This window comes from Nuphar pumila, chromosome 1 (genome assembly GCF_984573655.1).
Source record: "Nuphar pumila chromosome 1, dmNupPumi1.hap1.1, whole genome shotgun sequence".
Taxonomy (NCBI): Eukaryota; Viridiplantae; Streptophyta; class Magnoliopsida; order Nymphaeales; family Nymphaeaceae; genus Nuphar; species Nuphar pumila.
In genome coordinates this window covers 166031958-166047607 of record NC_143249.1, presented here as the reverse complement: position 1 = coordinate 166047607, position 15650 = coordinate 166031958, and positions in this window count along the sequence as shown.

Sequence of the window (15650 nt, the reverse complement as noted above, 5' to 3'; positions counted from 1 at the left end):
TTCTGAACCCTCACCATCTTCTATGACACCTTCATCTCAAGCAAAACGAAAGAAATTTTCTACTAGTCAAGACAATGATGAAGTTTTGCAGCGACTGGAAGCTTTGGAGCTGCATCAACACACTTTTCGTGAAGATGTGACTCAACAACTTTCTTCGATTCAGAAAGATATTACTGCAATCAAGGAGTTGCTCAACTCACTTTTCTGATCTTTGTTTTCTGTCTTTACTGAACTTTGATACTTTATGGGTTGTAATATTTTGAACTTGAATTTACATTTTGCTTATGCTATTTCTGCCCTTACTCTTTTTTATTATGACAAAGGGAGAGAAAAAGATAAACCTTGCATGAGAAATGAGAAATCAGGAGAAAAAGATAGAACTTGGTTGACACATGCATGGAAATGCATGAAGTAATGGTGGAAATGTAAACCAATCAATATGTGATATATGTGCTTTGAATGTACTAACTTTTAATGTTATGCAGCATAGCTTTGAATGTACTAACTTTTAATGTTGTGCAGCATATTGATAGGGGAAGTAAAATCTCCATCTATGCATCTAAATGCTTCATCTTTAATTAAGTTTGTCATCATAAAAAATTGGGAGATTGTTACGACAATGAAGCCGTACATGATACTTCAAGCACAAGGTTTTGATGATGAACAAGTGAATCAACTGCATTTCAGCTAAGGCAATGAAGAAATATGACAAGCATTGAAGAACTCTATACAGAATCTTGGAAGACTTATGGGCAAATGTAAAATTTTGTTTAATGTCTTAGATTCTTGTAAAAGCCTTACTTAGAGTGCATATTTCGGTTGCATTTCAGCTAAAAAGTCTTTTGAAAAACTTTTCTAAAAGAACTCTTTATAAAAATCTTTTTAGAAAACTCTTTTCTTAAATTTTCGTATTTATTAGTCGACCAATAGACTCACCAGTCGACTAATTCTTTCATGCCAAATTTTCTAAACAAAATGTCATTTTTGTCAAATTAGTCGACCGAAGACTTTATCAGTCGACCGAACAAAATGTCTGTTTTCTGGAAATTTAGCAGCAGTCGACTAATGATTTTATTAGTCGACTGAACAGAACATGTATTTTCAAAAAAAAATAGCAGCAGTCAACTGAAAGGTTTTTCAGTCTACTGATGATATTATCAGTCGACTAATTTTTTCTCTAGTCGACTAAGTTTCAAAAGTTCAGATTTTCAAACGGCTTGATAAACAGATCAGTCGATCGACGATAACTGTCAATCTACTAATAGCTAATTATCAGTTGACTAACTACTATTCCAGTTGACTAATTTTGCCGTTTTTCCTGAAACTTTTAAAAGGTGTGTCTTTTCATTTTTCAAACATTTTGATCATTCAAAATGGACTGTTTTGACACCCTTTCATACCCTCAACGTATGAAATATTTCAACTATAAATATGAGTGCATTTTACACGCAAAAGCACTGCAATTCAATCAATTTGAATCAATTACTCTTTGCTTTTCACTCATATTCATTTTCTCACTCACGTAATATTTTTCATTTCAATTTTTACTCAAATTCCTTTGAGAGATAGTGAATTCGTGAGTAGAGTATTCCAACAACCTCAAAAGCCAATTGCATCTTATTTGCATTCATAAGAAGGGCTCATAGGTTGTTTGTAAGTTGTTACTTATTTTCTGTAAAAGGAAGGACTCCTTGGTTTAAAGGAGTTGTTTGCTTTTAGTAGGTGTGTTACTAAAAGTGAGACCGGATTTGGTCTGTATGATCTTGTAGTTACACAAGGTTGATAATGGAAATCTCAAGCTGGTTTTGCTTGGGGACTGGATGTAGGTCGGGAAAGACCGAACCAAAATAAATTATTATGTTCTTTGTGTGATTGCTTTGCGAATTGCAAAATCCATTAAAATTCCGCAGACGATACTTAAAAGCACTATTCACCCCTCTCTAGTGCTCGTTGCCTCGATCCTACTGCACTTTCAGTACAAATATCATTTCACACATTTTTTTGAGATGACCTAGCATCTCACATCACAAAAAAACAATTATTTCAAAAAGCAATGACTATTTTTGAAGACCTATATATATACAAACAAAATAATATCAATACACAAGTGAGCTTTCAAAGAGAAAAAATTCATACTCGACACACTGAAAAAGTGCTTAGAAAAAGAAAAAGAAAAGAAAGAGAAAAAGACAAGAAAAGCTCTCTGACAAAAGAATCAAGTGTGTGAAGAAAAAGAACATTCTGTTCTCCTGAGAGATTATTCTGCCTATTTTTCAAAAGAGAGAACATTATGAGAATCTTCATACGTGCATTTATATTCTGCATATCATTCTGAAGGTTCTATAGGAAAGTGTTGTAACTTTCTGTTTATTGTTGTATCTCTTCTCTGTTGAGAAAAGTAGACCTCTATGAAAGAGGGTGTTTCCCTTCTCTGTTGAGAGAAGTAGACCTTTGAGGAAGAGGGTGTTTCCCTTCTCTGTTGAGAGAAGTAGACCTCTGTGAAAGAGGGTGTTTCCCTTCTCTGTTGAGAGAAGTAGACCTCTGAGGAAGATGGTGTTGTACTATTTATCCCGTAACACGGATTTTATAGTGAATGGCTCAAGTGTTTTACTTGGGGACTAGACGTAGGTCAGTAACTCGACCAAACCATTATAAATCCTATGTTTATTGTGTTGTGCTTTATTGCCTTATTTTTTTTTAGCGATCTGCATCATATTTCACTATTCAGCCCCTCCCTCCCTCTAGTGGAATTTCATTTGATATCAGAGTAGGTTTTGCTGGCTTCGACCTAACAAGTCTTTCAGCACAATGACATCAACCTCTTATGCTTGTGACATCGAAGGTCAACACTCGTCTCGCCCTCCTTTTTTCAATGGCACGAACTATGGATATTGGAAATGCAGGATGGCCATATTCCTAAAGTCTATAGACTTTGTTGTATGGAAAATTGTAGAATATTCATACATTTCTCCAACTTCAGACTATGCTTCATGGTCTGACGAAGAAAAGAAGATGGCAAACCTAAATGCAAAAGCTATGAATGCATTATATTACGCCATTAATCAAAATGAGTTTAACAGAATATCAGTCTGTGAATCTGCCTATGATATATGGCATTCTTTGGAGGTTATCCACGAAGGAACTAACAGAGTAAAAGAAGCAAAGATCTCATCTTTAGTTCGGAAATACGAGCTATTCAAAATGAATAAAGATGAATCCATCACAGAGATGTTTACAAGATTCATCAATATCAATACCTGATTTACCCATTATATATGGAATTTAAATTGTTATATATGTTTTCTCATTATATGTACATATACCTATGTATATATATATATAGGTTTAAATAATGTAGATATATCTATATCTATATCTATATATATACTTATATATACATATGAACCCATCCATGCACACTTGTTTTCATATATGAGTATTTATGTAGACATTTATTTTTTTATTTTTTTTATATACCTCCATTAGCCTATATCACTTAGCACAAATTTGAGCATTTGGATATATATACCTATATATTTCGTTGTACATATTATATATATACCCTTTTTCTTGGTTATCTTGTACTAATTCTCATTTTGCAGGAAAATCTGGAGGATGCCGATTATTTTGATTTTGTATTTCTTTTATTCGTTTTGATTTATGTTAGATGATGTAATAATCAAACTTGGAATAATTTTTACTTTTACTGCTTAGATTATGATGCATCTCATGTAGTTTGATTTCTGCAATATCCTAATTCTATGATTCATATATCTCATTTTGCAAAATCACCATGGATGTACACGAATGGCACATGCACCAACTCTTAGAGAGTTGATGAACTTGGTGGAGTTTATATTTACGGCCCTAGTCGGAATATGGACGAGACCCAGATCCATCATCTTTTTACTAGTCACACTGAGCCTACACTCTTAGGCTATCTTAAAAATGCACATCATGTTTTCAATTTTTCAAAATATTGTGAATTAACTCAAATAAACTCTGAACATATTCATGGCCATAGTCAGAATATGTGAAGGATTTACTTTGGCTTAATACACATTTTTCCAACAAATTTCTCAAAAAAATCTTTTTAAAGTGCATTCATTCATTCAAATCATCTGCATCATGGCATCATCTGCTTTTCTCATGATTTTCTCAAGAAAATTTCATTCTTTGAAAAAAATCGATTCCTCAAGAAACTATGAAGATTCTCGAAGATTGGATTTCCCAAGTCAAAGTTTTCCCGTGATTTTCCCTGAAAATGTTATTTTCTTTTTAAGATTCATTTTCCAAAGGAATTTCTCATTTTTCTCAAGAATCAAAGTTGAGTTTCAGATATTTCAAAGACAAGATTCTCAGGATTTCAATTTCCTAAGTTTTGAATTTCCATCTCCAAAGAGCTTTCCTATAAATTTTCCATAATTTGCCTAAGAAAATTTTCAAAGTCAGAGTTTTCTGATAAATATTTTCTTTTTCAAATATTCATCTTTTCTCAGGAACCATCTTCATTTTCCCAGTACTTTCATCCATTCACGATTTTCCCAAAACTTCATAGACTTTCTGGTGATTTCCAAATCCTTTCATCTGAGTTTTCTGAGAGATTGATTTTCTGAGAAATGCTTTTCAACTCCAAATGTTTTCTAAGCATACATCATCTTTTTCCAACTTACATTTTACAAAATCTCATAGCACATGCCTGAATTATCCATGCATTTAGGATAGAACACAATTTTGATGATTTAACTAAGTCAAGCACAATTTTGGTCCTTGGTTCGATTACCCCTGTTAGAGGCGGTAGGAACGGTCGAACCTCGTACCGACAGGTTGAGCCCCATCCCATGGATTTTCCCGCGATTTTCAAAACGAAGGCGAGTATTTCAAAACAATTTCCAAAATCTGGTCAAGTTTGAATCGCGGAAGCCTCTTTCCTCTCTGTTCCGCAGGGAAGGAAAGACGGAAAAAATTTTGCGATGATAACAGTCGCCCCCTACCGAAAAAAAACAAATGCGGCAGGGGGCGACCCCCTATCGGAAAAAACAAAATGCGGCAGGGGGGCGACCCTCTGCCGGAAAAAATAGAACGAACACGGTAGGGGGCGACCCCCTGCCGAAAAAAATAGAACGCGGCAGGGGGCGACCCTCTGCCGAAAAAAATAGAAGGGGCAGCCCCCCCCCCCTTGCTGGAAAAAAAAACAACACTTTACCTACGGTGGGCAGAGTGCGACGGGCGACGGAACGGGGGGTGACGGGTGGCGGACCGGGGAGCGACAGGAGACAGGTCGGGGAGCGATGGGCAGTGGGCCAGAGAGTGCGTCGGTCGGTGGGGCGACGGGCCTGGGAGTGCGTCGGGCGGTGAGGCGATGGGCCGGGGAGTGCGTCGGGCGGTGAGGCGATGGGCCGGGGAGTGCGTCGGGCGGCGGAGGAAGGCGTTGAGCGACAGAGGGCGGTGTCGGAAGGGCGGGAGAGAGGAAACAGGAAAAGAGGGAAAAGGGCTCTAGTTAGGGATTTACGCAAAAATTGGCGACGACTTTAGCGACAGAATTAGTCTGTCGCCAAGCCATCGTAAATTTATAAGAGTCGTTAGCGACAAAATATTTCTGTCGCTGACATCGTCACTAAGTAGCGACAGAAAACCTTTTGTCGCCCAATCCATCGCTAATCGTCGCGTGTGTTGCGACAAAAATGGGTCATCGCTACGTAGCGACGGATTTAGCGACAGACGGTTTTCGATTGCTACATCCGTCAATATTACAAATCTTAGTGACTCATTAGTTTCTCTTGCTAATCCGACGCAAAGTTGCGATGGAAAAAATTTGTCCCTAATATTCGTCGCTACTTCGCATTTTTCTTGTAGTGTTCAGGTCGGAGACCTGAAGGTCCATCATTGAGTCGAAGAGGTAAAGGTCCATCCTTGAGTCAAGGGACGTGGTCGGGGATGTGAAGGTCCATCCTCAAGTTAGGGACGTGTGCTTTTATCCTTGAGTCAGAGATGTGTGCTTCCCTCATCAAGCTGGGGATGATGTCTTCATCACAACAACAGTCTACACACTCTCTCATATTTGGAGGCATTGGACTTCATATCACATGTAGGTGATATATTTGGGTTACCATCAGAATCCATCCCATTTGATTCGTTGCCTGGGGCCTGTTATCATCGCAAAATTTTTCCCTCCCTCCGAGAGAGAGAGAGAGAGAGAGAGAGAGAGAAACGATTCTGCGAGTCAAATTCGACTAAACTTTTGAAATTTGGTTTTCGAAAATTAGTTTTTTAAAATTACTCACCTCCATTTTTGAAATTTGCAGGAAAATTCCGTAGAATGGGACTTGCCTGTCGGTATAAGATTCAACCATTCCTGGTCCCTTTACCAAGGGTAATTGAACCAAGGATCAAAAGTGTGCTCAGCTAGGCTCAAATATTTAAATCATGCTCTATTTTCTAAATGCATAGAGAATCAGGCATGTGCTGTAAAAATTTTAAAAGATGCACATTTTGAAAAGATGATGTTTGCTTCTGATACTTGGAAAATATTTGGAAAAATGATGGTTCTGGAAAAATTGTGAATTTCATTGAGAAAGCATTTCTGAAGAAAAGAAAGGTCAATTTCTGAAGAAAACATGAGATTTTGAAAAATTGATTTCTGATAAAATCCTAATGACTTTGAAAAAATCGATTTCTTGGAGCTTTGAACCTTGAAATTCAGGATGTTAGGACATTGGAAAATCATGATTTGAACTGGGGAAATACTCGAAACGTCATTGAAAACTCAAAGTTTTGAGGAAATCAATTTTTGAGAAAGCCTTGGAATTTTTTGAGAAAATCGGTTTTTCTAAAATGGAATTAGAAAGTAAGGCAAAAAAAGGGTGTGTGGCCCTGTGAAATGCTTTCATGATGTGAATTAGCCAATATGAATGAATGAATGTAACTTCAAAAGATATTTTCTGAGGAATTTGAGAAATGCAGTGATTTTGAAGTTAGCCTAAAAGTGTAGGCTGAATGTGGCTTATACGAAGATGACAAATTTGGGTCTCATTCGTATACTGACTATGGCCATAAATACGAATTCCACCGAGTTCGTCAACTCCTTAAAAGCTTGTGCACGTGTCATTTGTGTCAACCATAGTGAATTTAGAAAAATGCATGAATTATCATTCAATCAGATATTGAAAATTACAAAAAGCAAACTATATGGAATGCATCCTATTCAATGCAGAAGTGTAACTCTTATTCCAATATTACATTTGATATTACATTGAATCAAATAAAATAAAAATAAATAAAATCTTCCTTCTAAATATCCCTGCAAAACTAGAAAATGAGTTAGCACAGATATGTAGGTTTTTCCAGATTTATCCGATAATATCGAGAAATTATTGAATTTTATCCAGATATAAACCCTGATTCATACCTCCATGATATAAATATGAGAAATAAATGATGCAAATGCATGGAAATTCGAAAATAAAGTTTTGAAAATCGAAATTGAGGTGAAAATGCCCCTAATAACAAGACTATGGTCTTGAAATCAGGGTTTTCAAAAATAATTTTTGTAAAAATGAGAGTTTTGAAATTCAAATGAATGCAAATGAGATTGAAATCAAATATAAGATGATATGACATGATTATATGCATGCTAAAACTTTAAAATTGCAAAAATATCACAAAAAACATTGAATTTTGCCTGAATTTCACACGATTTTTGCCTTTCTTTTGACAGTTTGACTAAGACATAAGACAATTGAACTCAAAATCAAACCAAATTTGCCAGGAACACCTATAATAATCCTAAGAATGGAATAGAATACGAAAATCAATTTTTTTGGTATTATTTAATATGAAAATTAATAAAGAAAACCTAAAAATGCAAGATTTTGCCTTTTAGCCCATACCTATCCTAATGACAACCTAATTTTGAGTACTTACTTACCATAAAAATTTCTAAGATTTTACATTGTGACATTGGACAACTAGTGGAGAATTTATGCCTTTTACAAACTTGGGATTAGACCTATAGTCAGAGAGCTACAACTTCGGCAACCTAGGTCGGAATCCAACAACCTTGAAATCCCAGGCAAACTGATAAGCTTTCACAAAAATTAGGGGAAAAATAGTAAACCGTAACCAAAATCTCTGAAATTTTATGAGGATGTTGCAGATAAATAGATGATCATATCCTATTTTTATAGATTTGGCATTTGATCCATGGTTACAGAGGACATATTGGATTAACATACCCCTAAATCTGACAAAATTGTAATAATAGGGAATCAATAGGTAAACTTTTAAAATCTAGAAAAAAATAAAAATCTAAATTTTAAAATCCTAAAATTCTGGGAAATGACAGAGGACATCATAAAGAACAATTCTTCTTTTGACAGACAGAGCATTTGACTTACAGGTTAGAAAGCCACAGTTGATTTAGGTCGATCTAGACCCTGACAAACCTGTAACATGTATTACAGAATGGTCCATGGAATTGATTTATGCAGGACAGCAAATGATAATGAAAAATTCCCATAAAATCATGTTAAATAATAGAACTAATGATAAACATCTTGTATTTTTTGAATCATTAATCAGATCTCCCATGAGGGAGATCTCGATTTAATGATTCTGCATCTACAGTCCACTATACATTCATAGCACTCAAAACAGGATTCAGTATCTTATTTTTTTAAGGGGGCTACAAATTCAAAAAGAACCAAATTTTTTACAAAAAATTAATAACATGTAAACCTAATCAACATAAAATTTCTAAGATTTATTGATAAATAAAATCACATGAAATAATGACTGCAACACATGCATAATCTAAAACCTATACATCTTGAAACAAACACCTATGAAACTAGATGATCCATTTATAAAATCAATAAAATTAACTAAACACAATACCTAGAATATGCTATTTTTAAAAAAAGAGTAAACACAGGGAGGTACGAATCACATTTATATTATTTTCTTTTGTGACTATGAGAAGGGAGGATCCGATCCATGGATCGGACGGATCTTCTTCTCTCATATAGCAAAAGCATGGAATATATATATAAAAAAGAAAAAGAAAACAGCCATATAGCATATAATGAATTTTTTTTATAAAATGGGGAGATCTTACCTTGAGGAAAGTGTTTGCGCTTAATCCGGCTGTGAAGGGGTTGCTTGGGGAATGTCGATGGGAGGACTTAGAGAGGAGGCTTCACCCGAACTGGCTGAAGAAGAAGGTGGCGCCGGCTGTAGAGGTGTCTGTCACCTTGATATGGTGGCTTTGGTGACTGTAGTTGTGTGGCTGTCACCTATGGAGGGATGGAGATGGCTGGAGGTAGGTGCTGCCAAGGAGGGCTGCTACTAAGGCTAAAGTGGCTGGAGAGAGAGAGAGGGTGTGAAAGAGGGAGAGAGAGGAAGGAGAGAGTTGAAGAGATAGAGAGGAAAAGCTCCAGCCGTGTGGTGTGTATTGGCTTTTAGAAAGAAGAATTAGGATTTAAGGAGGAGTGAGAATAGGCAATGCACCAAAATGAGAGAGGGGGTTAGCAAAGAGAGTGGGACAGAGAAGATGCTCCAGCCGTGGGTTCTTAGAAGAATTAGAAAGTAGAGGGAGCAATAAGAAGAAAGGAAAAAAGGGAGGGAAAGAGAGAAGGAAAGAAAGAAAGGAAGGGAAAGAAGAAGAAGAAAAGAAGGAAAGAAGAAAGGGAAGAAAGGAGAAAGAGAAATGGAAGGGAAAAAGAGAGGGAAAAAAAGTAAGAAAATAAAGGGGGGAGAGAAGGAAAAGGAAGGTGGAGAGAGAGAGAGGATCAGACCTCCCTGTGGTCCACATGGTTTTCTAAGCTAAAATAATAAAAAAGAAACAAAATAAAAAGAAAAGGAGAAAATGTTTTTTAAAAGAAATATTTTTTTTGGAAACTTTTGAGTGTGGCGCCACCTTGAAGTGGGCCCACACATTTTCTTAGAGGGTCTAAATAAAAATAAGAATAAGAAAAATAATAAAGGAGACACGTGTGGCTCCACATTGGAGTGGGCCCCACTTATTTCAAAATTCATTTTAAAAACCAAAGGGGTAGAATGATTTTGTAAAAAAATTCAGAAAGAATTTTGGATTAAATAAAATATTTTTGGCAATTTCGAAATAAAACTCAAAATTTGAAATTCTATACCCCTTTGCAGAGCAGATCCAGTTTGAAAGGAGTCCAGATTGTTTTATGGAGAAAATATTTCTAAATTTAGAGTCATAGGGGTAAAAATGTCAATTTGAAAACTCAGGGTTTGAAATTAAACTTTAAAAAACTTTAAAATTCAAATCTGGATTAGCATTTTCAAAACTGGAGTTCTGGATCTCAAAAATGAAATGAAATGTAATGAAATGTAATGAAATGTAATGAAATGTTATGAAATGATGAAAAATGATGAGAAATGATATGAAATGTCTTACGAAATGCAAACCCTGGGTGAAGAAATTTGGATATTGGACCCCGATTGACAGTTGTACCTATTTAAAAAGTGATAATTTTGGCAAAAATAAACAAAATGGTTCAAGAAATGGTTTTTGTTCTTGTCGAGCTAAGAGTGACACTGAAAATTAAGGTTTTAACTGGTTTTAACTGAAATGAAGTGGAATGAACTGAGTTCTAGGGTTTTAGAACTCAAATGGACTGACAAAACATTGGCTCAATTGAATGGTCGAGAAATGGTGAGATTTTCAAAGAAAATGTGAGAAATGATCACTGGAGTGAAGTGAATTACGAACAAAAACTAGATTTGAGCTGGAACAAAGATCAGTAATACTGAGATGAACTAAAATCAAAGCTTAAACACTAGCTCAACTAACTGAACTTAGCTCAATTTTAGCTAAAATGAGCTGAAATGGACTCCTAGACTGCAGGAAATGGATTTAAACTAAAACTGGAGCACTAGAACTCCTGGTGAGCTCAAGCTAGACTCAAAGGAATAGGACTGACTAGGAATGACTAACTCAGAGACAATTGGTTTGGATTCGTGTGAGAAATGATCTCACTTCTCAAGAAATGAACCCATTTGGCAGGAATGATTAGAAATGAACATGATTTGCTCATTGTGAGCTCAGGTGAGTTAGAAATGACTGACATTCTAACTGTTCTGAGCTTAAGAATGAGCTTGGTTGACTCTGACTCACTAGGATCTAGGATGACCTAGGGGTAAAATGATAATTTTCCTAGTGAAAGGGAGTGAAATGACACCTAAACTGAGATGAACTTGGGGTTGGACTCCTACATTAACCTACCAGAGTTAACATCTGCAAGAGGGAGATGTCTGAGAATGGATAAAGAAAATTTGGGGTGTTTACAGATGCCCATCTTTTGCTACTAAGCCGGTTTAGGGCCGAGCTTAGTGGCAAAGAAAAACACACCAAATTTTGGCTATATAAAAAAAATGCCCCAGTTAGAAGGATCTAAAGAAACTTGCCCTGCTGAAAACGGTAGGTAAAAAAAGAAGAATAATGAAGAAGGATTCGCTTCATAGAAGTAAGGTTCAGGTTTTGCCCTTAACCTGGATGGGATGGAAAATACCTTGTGTAGAAACGAGGGGTCACAAAGAAAACAATAAAAATGGTTTTCCCTAAAAGCTTTGAAAAAGGGATGATTTGGGTGTCCCATGACTGAGACTGAATAGGTTTTGAAAAATGGCCTTTTACGAAAAATGGTTCAGGTTTAAACCTTATCCTGAAAGGGAGATGAAATACCTCATCAGACTGAGGTTCAGGTTTAACCCTTAACCTGATCGGGAAATGAAACACCTCATCAGAATGAGGCTCAGGTTTAAACCTTTAACCTGATCGAGAATGAAAATGATAAATGTCATTTGTAGGAGGTAAATTGGAAGGTGAATAAGACAACTTTCTTGAAGAGGAATAAGGCAATGGAAATGGGACTGCAAGAGGCAATCTTGGAAGATGATTAAGGCAATTCTCTTTGGAGAAGTATTGGATGGATTTTCCATCAATGTGAAATATGAATAAGGCGATCCTTTTGGAAAAGGAGTAAAGCGACTCCTCTGATAATGTGAAATCTGAACAAGACTATCTTTTCGAATAGAAGTAAGCTAATTCTTTCAACAACGAAAAAGACAAATAAGGCATTCTTTTCAGAGAAAAATAAGGCATCTCTTTCGATAACACAAAAAACAAGGAAAATCCTTTTAAAGAGAAGTAAGGCGACTCTTCTGACAATGCGAAAGACGAACAAGGCAAATCTTTTTAAGGAGAAGTAAGGCAACTCTTTCGATCACGCGAAAGCTGATCAAGGCAAATCCTTCTGAAGAGAAGTAATGTAACTCTTTCAATAATGTGAAAGATGAAAAAGACTAACGTTTTGGAGAAAAGTGAGGCGAATCTTTCAACAACGCGAAAGACGACAAAGGCTACTCTCTCAAGGAGGCAAAAGGTGATGCCAGAATGTATCAAGATGAACATTGAGCTCTTCACTTCATGTCGGGACAGCAAGAAAATATTGCCAAAATGTTAAAAATTGTTTGTTGATTCAAAATACTTGAAAATGATGTATATCAGTGCAAAAATATCTCTTCTTTTCTACCTAAAGTATTACCTTCAATTGGGCTTAACTTTGTAGAATCAAGATTCAAATTCGAATTGCTTGCGATTGGCTTTCTTTCAAGGAAGCTATCAATTTCCTTGATATGAACAAAAAAAAAAGGATTAACATTGTGAAAGCAATTGGTGAAAGAATATTGATAATAGAATTTCATAAAATTAAAGAAGATTCTTGGCAGATTTGACAGTTTGATATCCTGAATTTTTTCATGATAATCTTTTTGCACTCTTTTTGAGATAGATTTTGAGCTCTCTTGGGATTTTGCAAGAATTTCATTGCATTAACCTTCAACTTGGAGATGCACTGATTTTTCTTTCTTTTTTTTAGAAGGGTACGTCACAAACTCCTTCAACTTGGAGATGATTCGAGTCTTCATTGGTCCCAAGGATTATATTGATAAACTAATCTCTTTTGATTGAAATCTCTTTTGGTGATAGCATTGATCAAATATCTTTTAGGGATTGGCGGGTGGTTCATCGCATCAGCCTTCAACTTGACGATGATTTGAACTTTCCCTAGAAGGACACGTCACATACTCCTTCAACTTGGAGATGTTCTGAATCTTCTTTTCCCCCAGGGATCTAATTCGTCCATCATCTTCAACTTGATGATATTTGAGAGATCCCTTTTGCTGATATACAATTGCAACTTGATATTTATTGAAGAGATATTGAAATTGAGTGGATTTTTCTTTATCACTCAGGATATTTCCACTGCTTTATTATCATAAGAATGGTCTTTAAAATATAACATTGACTGCGATCAATATCAATCACTTATGGCTTTGTGACAACATTGAATTTTCTTTGCTGGCCATATCGAGGATTTATTCTTCATCCTTTTGGTTGGCCAAGAGAAAGATTTTGAATTTTGAATCCCTCTTCGCAAAATATATGCCTTTTTGGGAGAAATACTGAAGGTAATAAGAGGTAATTCTCTATACTGTAAAGGCTTTGAAATCAATGACTATTTTTTTATAACAAATTAGCAAAATATTCTTGGAATCCTTGGTGAAATAAATGACTTGATGTCCGACTGACACATCCATGACTAAAGATTGAATCTTGAAAAGACTCGGTAAAAGATCAACTCAAAAGTTGATTTTTGAGAAGAAACTTGGATCTGGAAAGTTTGAGTCGGAATTCAAATCTTTGAAGGAAAAATTGAACCAGTTCGGTTTTTAAGAAAAGAAAATTTGAGTCGGAACTCGAATCCCAAAGGAAAAACTAAACCAATTAGGTTTTAAAGGAAAGAAGATTCAAGTCGGAACTCGAATCTCAAAAGAAACTGGAAAATTCCAGTCAAAACTCGAATCTTTGAAAGAAAAATTAAACAACTTCAGTTTTTAAGGAAAGAAAAATTGAGTCATAACTCGAATCCCAAAGGAAAAACTAAACCAATTAGGTTTTAAAGGAAATAAGATTCGAGTCAAAACTCGAATGCCGAAGGAAAAACTAAACCAATTAGGTTTTAAAGGAAATAATATTTGAGTCAAAACTCGAATGCCAAAGGAAAAACTAAACCAATTAGATTTTAAAGGAAAGAAGATTCAAGTCGAAACTTGAATCCTAAAGGAAAACCAATTCAGATTTAAAGGAAAGAAAATTTGAGTCGAAACTCAAATCCCAAAGGAAACTGAAAAATTTGAGGTGGAACTCGAATCTTCGAAGGAAAACTATACCAATGTGGACTGGGTTTGGAAACATTGACCAGTAAAAACTGAATTTAAAGGATTCGACCAGTAAGAACTGAATTTTGATTGTCTGACTAGCTCGAAAGCATGATTTGATTGACCTATCAGCTCGAAAGCAAGATTTGAATGATCGACCAGCTCTAAAGCAGGATTTGATTGACCGACCAACTCGAAAGCAGGATTTGATTGACCGACCAACTCGAAAGCAGGATTTGATTGACCGACCAGCTCGAAAGTAGGATTTGAATTGAAAGGTTAATTTGACGGTTTGAAAATGATTGACATAAAGTTGTAACCTGAAGGCAAGAAAATGATTGGCATTGATAAAGTTATAATCCGAAGGTTTGAACATGATAGACATTGATAAAGTTGTAACCCGAAGGCTTGAAAGTGACTGATGTTGGTAAGATTATAACCTGAAGTGTTTGACAAGATTGGTCGACCCGGAGGACTGTTCGTAGAATTTTGGCATTAAGCATGAGATTGAACCATTATAGAAAACTGTGTTACTTCTATGAATGATCTCAGGATTATCCCTTATCCTGAATGGTAAGCTCAGGTTTATCCCTTAACCTAAAGGGGAAATAAAGTTGAGGAGAATTGATGAAAAAAAGGGGTAGCAATTAATGAAAGATTGACAAAAATTGATAAGAATTGAGGAAAATTGATAAAAAAAATGAATAAAAAAATGATGAAGATTTTGAATTCAATAGACCATCATAGTTAACTGTATGTGGTCTTCTTTTAGGATTATCCCCTTATTCTGAACGGGGAAGCTCAGGTTTATCCCTTAACCTGAAAGGGAAACTCAATTTGAAGAGAGACAACCTAAGGTTTGAATTTGGAAGGGAGATTCTTGATGAAAGATTTTTAATTTATGATTTAAATGGACCATCATAGTTAGTTGTATGTGGTCTGATTTTCAAGATTAACCCTTTATCCCTAATGGGGATGAATAAAATTGAGAATGATAGAGATGAAAAGAGATAAAAATTAATGGAAGATTGATAGAAATGAAGAAAAATTGAAGCAAGATTGATGAAAGTTCTGAATTTCAATAGGCTCTCATAGTCAACTGTATGTGGCCTAGTTTCAGGATTATCCCCTTATCCTGAATGGGGAATGGATCGATATAAAAATTGATGGAAGATTGGTGAAAAATGATGGAAGATTGATAGAAATGAAGAAAAATTGATGAAAGATTGATGAAAGTTCTGAATTTCAATAGGCTCTCATAGTCAATTGTATGTGGCCTAGTTCCAGGATTATCCCCTTATCCTGAATGGGGAATGGATCGATATAAATCGATGCAAACTGACATAGATCAATGCAAATGAATGCAAATAAATATGAGTAAATGCAAATTGATGCAAATGAAT